This window comes from Halyomorpha halys, unplaced genomic scaffold (assembly GCF_000696795.3).
Source record: "Halyomorpha halys isolate HHAL.00 unplaced genomic scaffold, Hhal_1.1 Scaffold97.1, whole genome shotgun sequence".
Lineage (NCBI taxonomy): Eukaryota > Metazoa > Arthropoda > Insecta > Hemiptera > Pentatomidae > Halyomorpha > Halyomorpha halys.
The window spans coordinates 991,962-1,000,049 of record NW_027108815.1 but is presented as its reverse complement, the minus strand read 5'-3'; positions in this window follow the sequence as shown (position 1 = coordinate 1,000,049).

The following is an 8,088-nucleotide window of genomic DNA, read 5'->3' as shown; positions in this document are numbered from 1 at the left end:
TTTTTCTTATTATATCTTAATTTTTTACATTTTATACCCCTGTTATTTTACACTTATGTTTTTGTTTTTCTTTTGTAACTATGTGTTTGTATCTTTTTTAGCCCTGACGAAGCCCTGCAACGTGGGGCGAAACGTTGGGTCATTAAAATAGTATAATTCTACTATTTGAATTTTTTGGACCGCACTCAGACCATATTCCTTTCATCTTAAATTATTATGATATTATTTACCGTTTTCCTGTCTGTGGCTAAGTATAATTATTTAATAAAGATAGAATATATATAAGTTACGGTATGAGTCAGCTGTTATTTCGATGTCAGCTGACTGAGGGGATCAGCTGATCTAACGTATATAAGAGATGTACCGAATACAATAAAGCCAGTATTTTACAGCAGTTCAAGCGTGTTAGATCTTATTTCTTCTTCTCTTTTTTGACATTTTGCTTTCGCCGACACTTAACTTATATATATATGTTTGCATAGTCATACTCTACAATTGAAAAAATAGTTATTTAGAACAAATACTTTCTTGAAATAATTGCTTTAAAACTAGAAATACATAGTGTAATTTATATTTAATAACTACTTAAAACATTGCTTAGTAAAAACATTACTTATAATTGTCTATTACAGTTTGTTTTACATTGTGGTCCGGCTATCTACAGGTTTGTGCTACAACTGTATAGGTTTTTAAAATGGAGGTAAGTTTCCTTTGGTTTTTATCTAGTAGGTTGCCCGCCTTAAAGTGACACCCATTCCTGTGGGATATCACGTTTTAAAGCAAACTTTGTCCTGGTTACTAAAAATTCTTAACATGAGATGTACTCGCTTCGTGAAACAATGTTATTTAAAGCTACAACTGCTGGACAGCAACAACCGTCTAAGTTTACTATATAACTGGGTAACGCAGATAAGAAAACTATTGGAGAGCTTTGGAATTTTGACCCGATACTATTCAATGATCCGGTAATTATCAAGATTAGTATGGGGGGGGGATCTTGGATAGGTACAAGGGATATGTCAAAAATAAAGACCTCTTGTTATTACGAGAATGGAGCTATAACCCTTGGTACGGTAGGGTCTTCATTAAAATCAGTTAGCCCATAGCTTACTGTTATAAAAAATGGAGGCTGTTTCAAAACTTAAAAAAAAAAATTAATTCTCTCTATATCCTTAAAACTACCAACAACACTAGAAAACCTAATAGAACATCTTTAATTATTTATTTAATGCAATTTACAACTATACAAAATAATACAATAGGTAAATATGTTGTATGTTTCATATACACTTGAAAATCTTGAGAAGGAACCACCCATTGGTGGTACTTCAAACATTAATTTAAATTAGAAGGTCCCGTAGCCATCTTCTTTTCAGACGCTTCGGAGGATTATCAGGGATTGTTAAGGATGAAAGATTAAGAATTAATGGGTTAGGATGATGAAGGAGTTTGGAATGAAAAGACGCATATCTGTTTTGGGTTAAATCTGCAACGAATGGGATGTTAAGACCTTTGTGAATGAGTTTATTTGTGACGTAATAAGGAGCATCAAGGATTTTACGTAGGATTTTGGATTGTAACGATTGGATGCGGGAAGAATTTGATGGTTTGGTGGAGCCCCAGAGCTCAATTCCATATGTCCAAATTGGTCTGATTATCGTAGTGTATACTAATTTTTTTTTGTGTATGGGAAGTTTAGAGCGTTTGTCAAGTGTTGTAGCAATCGGAATCTATCAAGCAGTTTCTTGTCGTTTCAGTCTTGTGTGTGGATTCCAAGTAAGTCTTGTCAAGATGGAGTCCTAAGTATCGAATCTGTTCAACAGGCGTTAGTGGGATACATTATTTAAAGAAGAGTAAATTTGCTGAAATATTAGCCCTAAAAGAACTATTTACGTCCAATAGTTCTCAAGACATAGCTTTTTAAGAGCAATATTTCATAAAAATGATTTGAAATATCAGTAGTTCGTTAATTTATTCGGAAAAATCGTCAATTAGCACTCAAATTAAAGCTAAGTTAGTGTGCTAAAAAGTAATTTATAACGTATATCTTCTTTTGGACAAACGTTCTACAAAAATAATTGTCATTAACTATTTTGTAGTATATTAGAGTAGCTTTAATTTGAGTGCTAATAGACATCTGAATGTCAAATAGTTCCTAAGATATAGATTTACAAATATAAATTAACTAACTACTGATTTTTCTGTGCATTTTTTTTTTTTTTATGAAATGTTGCTTTTTAGAAAACTATATTTCGGGTTCTATTGAATATAAACGGCTAAGTTAGGGCTCATATTTTAACTAATTTACTCTTCTTCAAATAATGTCTTATTAGGTTTTCGATGATTTGTTATTAGTTTTAAAGATATAGAACTTCAATAAAAAAATTTTATTTCACCTAACTATATATGGCAGACTCGTCACTTTAGCATAGTAATTATACATAGTTTTTATTAAAGTAATAAAACATTGGGGCGAAATAAATGAATGTTTTCTCCTCTTGAACTCTTGTACTATTAGGCTTGGATAAACCTAAGACTAACGAACGTAAATTGAATAAATCCAACGATTTAAACCTTGTTAAGGTTCTAAGTGATATCTATTGGATCAATTTTGTAAATATCAATTTAAACCCTAGGCCATTGCAGGCAATAATTGTTGTGAAGATTTAATAAAACCTGTTGGTGCGCGAAGGGTCGTTACGCAGAAGGGGCCTAAAGCTTTTGCATTCCTGGGCTGCTGATTGGTGCAATAATCCGATGCAGTTGATTCTGATTGGCTGCATTTGACGGGTATAGGGATTGAACAGAATGATTAAAGGTTTTTTTTCCCTGCTGATGGACGATTTCGATGATTATTTTATGATATCCAACGAAATGAAAACCTGTAACGTTTAAATTGGTAGACAGAATCCATAAAATGAATTGTATAGATTAATTACATTTTTTTTATAGAAATGTATTTTTTTTTAAATTTATTTATTATTATTTACAACTGTATACACATTTTTATAACAAGTAAATTTGCTGCAGGTGACATAGTGTCATGATACAAACATGTGGAGAATCTACCCACTGATAGAACTCCAATAACATTTCTAGAGAAGAAGATCTCGAGGCCATCTTCTTTTCAGACGCCTAGGAGGATTATTAGGTAATGAAGGAGAAGCCAGGTTAGAAACAGGTGGATTTGGGTGGTTGAGAAGTTTGTTATGGAAGGAATGGTATCTGGTTCTGGCCAAATCGGCAACATATGGAACATTGAGGTCCTGATGGATGACTTAATTTGTGACAAAGTAAGGAGCATTAAGGATTTTACGAAGGATTTTGGATTGTAAGGATTGAATACGAGAGGAATTCTGCTTATTATTATAAAAATAGGCCTTATTATTGTATATCAGTCTTTTTTAATAAATTGGAAGTTAAGACTGTTTGTCAGGTAAGGAATTGCCAGAATCGACGTGCAGTTTCCTACCGTGAGGATTCCAAGTTAGTCGTTTGTATAGAAGTAGACCAAGGTAGCAGATCTGTTCGACAGTGGTAAGAGTCATTATTAAAAGAATACTGTAGAGAAATATAATTTTAAAAAAATCAGGAATGATCAGGACATTTTTTAAGGCTGTAAGAAAAGAATTTTCCTATTTTCCTGTCACAGGGTTCCAGTTTTAATTTCTACTGTGATTTTTTTTCCCCCCGAAACGAGATAATATATCATTTGGGCAGCCTCATCGGGGCAGAATACAGATCAGATATAAAGAGCCGTTCGTTAGGAGCTGAAATTAAGCCAAATATTCAAAGGGAACTGGACAGAAGCCAGGGAATGAGAGTTAAACTACAACTTTGCTGGACAGAACTGTGGAGGAGCATCGAGTGGCACCGTTATGGCGAAGTAGAGGACCAAAATATTTTTAGAAAATTAAAAATGTGTTACTAGTTCCTAACCACTACTCCAACATATTGGGTGGCTCTGTACTCCCTTATATATAGTACAAGAACCCAGCTGAAAAAAAGTCAATTATTTCCCCCCAATTTTTGGTTACATTGATAAAAATGGCATATAATTACTAGTAAAAATTGTTCAGTCTGCTAAGTATCGTTAGGGGGTATAAAAATTGCAGCTATTTCAAAATGTTAAAAAAATTTTTCTTTCTGAGCACCATATCGTTAAAACATTCTAATACACAAGAAAACCTAATAGGACATCATTTAAAGAAGAGTAAATTTGCTAAAATATTAGCCCTAATATAGCCATTTACGTTAAACAATTCTGAAGATATAGCTTTTTCAAAAAGCAATATTACAAAAAAAAAAAATGCCATTATTTGCAATCTCAAATTATTTCGAGAAATCTATATCTCAAAAACCATTCGACGTACTGATGTCAGCACTGAAATTTAAGCTAGGTAAGTTTACTATTTTATAACGTTTATCTTTGTAGGAGTTGTAGTTTATATAATATTTGAAAAAATAAATTCACAAAATCTTAATTCTAGTTGTTCATATAAAATGATTGATTTTTGAAAAAATGTATCTCTAGACCCATAAAACGTACACATGCCTGCCAGCGCTCAAAATAAAGGAAATTTAATTTACTAAAAAGTAGTTTATAACACTTATCTTCTTGGGGTAATATTTTTTATGATATTCGCATATAAATATAAATTTTGCACATGAAAATATGTCCGAGCAACTATAAATCAATTTATTTTAGCAAATTCCGTGAAAACCTTTACTCCAACGAAGATAAACATCATAAACTACTTTATAGCTCATTAAAATAGCTTTAATTTGAGTGCTAATAGGCATCTATACGTCAAATGGTTTATGTGATATATTGATATATGTGATATATGATTTCTCAAAATAAATTCTCTAACTACGGTCTTTACCACATTTTTTATGAAATGTTACTTTTTAAAAAGCTATATCTCGAGAATTATTAAACGTTAAATAGCTCTATTAGGGCATACATTTTATAAAATTTAGTCTAATTACACTATGTTCTCTTAGATTTTCTAGTTTAAATTTTTATTTGCTAAATTTATATTCATATGTGAATATCATAAAAACTACTACCCCTACAAAGATATGTGTTATAAATTACTTTATAGTAAGTTAAATTTCCTTTATTTTGAGTGTTGGCAGACAAATGTGCGTCTTATGGATCTAGAGATATATTTTTTCAGATATCCAACATCTTATACGAACAACTAGAAATTAACATTCTAGAGTTTATTTTGTAAAACTACTACTCCTACAAAAATAAAAATAATTAACTATTTTGTAGTAAATTTAACTAGCTTTAATTTGAGCGCTGGCAAACATCTGTACGTCCAATGGTTTCTGAAATGAAGTTTTTCATAAATCAAACTTATTGTCCTAGTTGTTAATTTATTTTAGCAAATATGAAAACTACTAATCCCACGAAGGTAAAGGTCTGGAACTACTTTATAGTACATTAAACCAGTTTTAATTTAAGTGCTAATAGACATCTATAAGTTACATAGTTGCTGAGATATAGATTTCTCAAAGTAAATTAACTTACTGCTAATCTTTCAGTACATTTTTAAGAAATGTTGCTTTTTAAAAAGTTATATCTCGAGAACTATGGAACGTAAATAGTTCTATTAGGGCTAATATTTCAGCAAATTTACTCTTCTTTAAATAATGTTATCTTAGATTTTTTTTGTTAGTAGTTTTTAAGATATTGAGCTCCGAATGAAAAATCAATGTTTTTTTAAGGTTTTTAAACAGCCGCCATTTTTTAATCCCCCTACCTATACTTGGCAGACTCATCAATTTTGACTAATAATTATACATAGTTTTTATTGAAGTAATCAAAAATTGGGGTGAGATAACTGCCTTTTTTTCTTCTCGGCTCTCGTACTATATACTCAATTCAGTTTTGCTCTGGCCTCCTAGCAACGGTAAGACGGTAATTTTTCTCGCCTATACACCACTAATGAGACTATCTTTTCTTACCTGAGAAATTTTCACATCTCCATTTTTTTTTTAAATCATGCATGAGCTGTGGCAAGAAGATCTTAGTTCTTTACAAAATCCGGCTATTTCAGTCTCTGATGGCAGAACTACAATTTACAATTTCAATTTGAAATTTCATTAAAAGTAATTGTAAAGATTTTTTCATCATCACTTCCAATTATTAAAAAAAAAATAGTAAAAAAGATGAATGCTCACAGGACACCTTTCAGGAGATTAAAAAGTAGGGCATTCCTTAAGTTGGAGCTAGATAATGGCCTGGTTGGCCGAAACGTCGGTGATATGAAGTAAATAAATAAAAATATCTAGTTTATTGTCATTAATATATAAATGTATAATCATTTTGAGACACTTATCAATTATTAAGAATAGTTATTCATAATAAGTTAATAATAATGAATAATATTGATGAAATAGTACATTATGATAGCCAATCAAACGATTTCAAGATTGTTGATTCAATAATAGAAGCCGAAAATTTAATAAAAGGAGTTCTGTAAGCCCTACTAGAGCCTAAGAAACGCTTTGTTCAAATACTCGACGCCGGGCGTTTTCTGCGAACAATGGGCCCTCTTATTCGAACACCATGATTGCAGTGGATATCTCCGCTCTAATACCGTCTTTTGGAAATTATTCTCTTCTCCTCTGAGGGGATCTGGTGAACAGAACCCACCTTCGTTGTCTACGTTCAACTCCAATATTAACGTATATACTTCCGATAAGTTTTTGAACACCATTCACAATGCCGGGATTATTTTACACTATCTGTAGGAATGATACGGTCTATATAGTACAAGAGCCGGGAAGAAAAAAAGGCAGTTATCTCACCCTAATTTTGGATTACTTCAATAAAACTATGTATAATTACTAGTCAAAATCGAGATATAGCTTTTTAAAAAGTAAAATTTCTTAAAAATCTATTGAAAGATTAGTAGTTAGTTAATTTATTTTGAGAATTCTATATCTCAAGAACTATGTGACGTACAGATGTCTGTAAGCACTCAAATTAAAACTAGTTTAATGGACTATAAAGAAGTTTATGACCTTTACCTTCGTAGGAATAGTAGTTTTCATGATATTTGCTAAAATAAATTGGTTTATAGTTGTGCGGACAATAAGTTTGATTTATGAAAAACTTTATTTCAGAAACCATCGGACGTACTGATCTCTGCTAGCGCTCAAATTAAAGCTAGCTAAATTACTACATAATAGTTAATTGTGTTTATCTTTGTAGGAGTAGCAGTTTTTATGATAATTGACAAAATAAACTCACAAAATGTTATTTTCTGGTTGTTCGTATAAAATGTTGGATTTTTGAAAAAAATATATCTCTAGATCCATAAGACGCACATATGTCTGCTAGCACTCAAAATAAAGTAAATTTAATTTACTACAAAGTAGTTTATGACACGTATCTTTTAAGGAGTAGCATTTTTTATGATTTTATATGATTATCAATTTAGCACATGAAAATATGTCCGAACAACTATAAATCAATTTATTTTAGCAAATTTCATGAAAACTTTTACTCCTACGATGATATACATCATAAACTACTTTATAGCTCATTATTTTGTTTATCTTCGTAGGATTAATAGTTTACATGAAATTTGCTAAAATAAATTGATTTATAGTTGTTCGAACAAATTTTTATTTGCCAAATTTAAATTCATTTGTGAATATCATAAAAACTACTACCCCTACCAAGATAAGTGTTATAAATTACTTTATAGTAAGTTAAATTTCCTTTATTTTGAGTGTTGGCAGACATATGTGCGTCTTATGGATTTAAAGATGTATTTTTAAAAAGCTATATCTCGAAAACTATTTAACGTAAATAACTCTATTAGGGCTCATATTTTAGTAAATTTACTCATCTTTATATGACGTTCTCTTTGGTTTTCTTGTGTTGTTCCTACTTTTTAAGATATAGAGCTCCGAATGAAAAATGAAATTTTTTTATAGCTTTCAAACAGCCGCCATTTTTTATTCCCCCTACCTATGCTGGGCAGACACATCAATTTTGACTATTAATTTTACATTCCTTTCCAACCATCCTAATCCTTTGGTTCAAACCTTATCTAGTTCCAC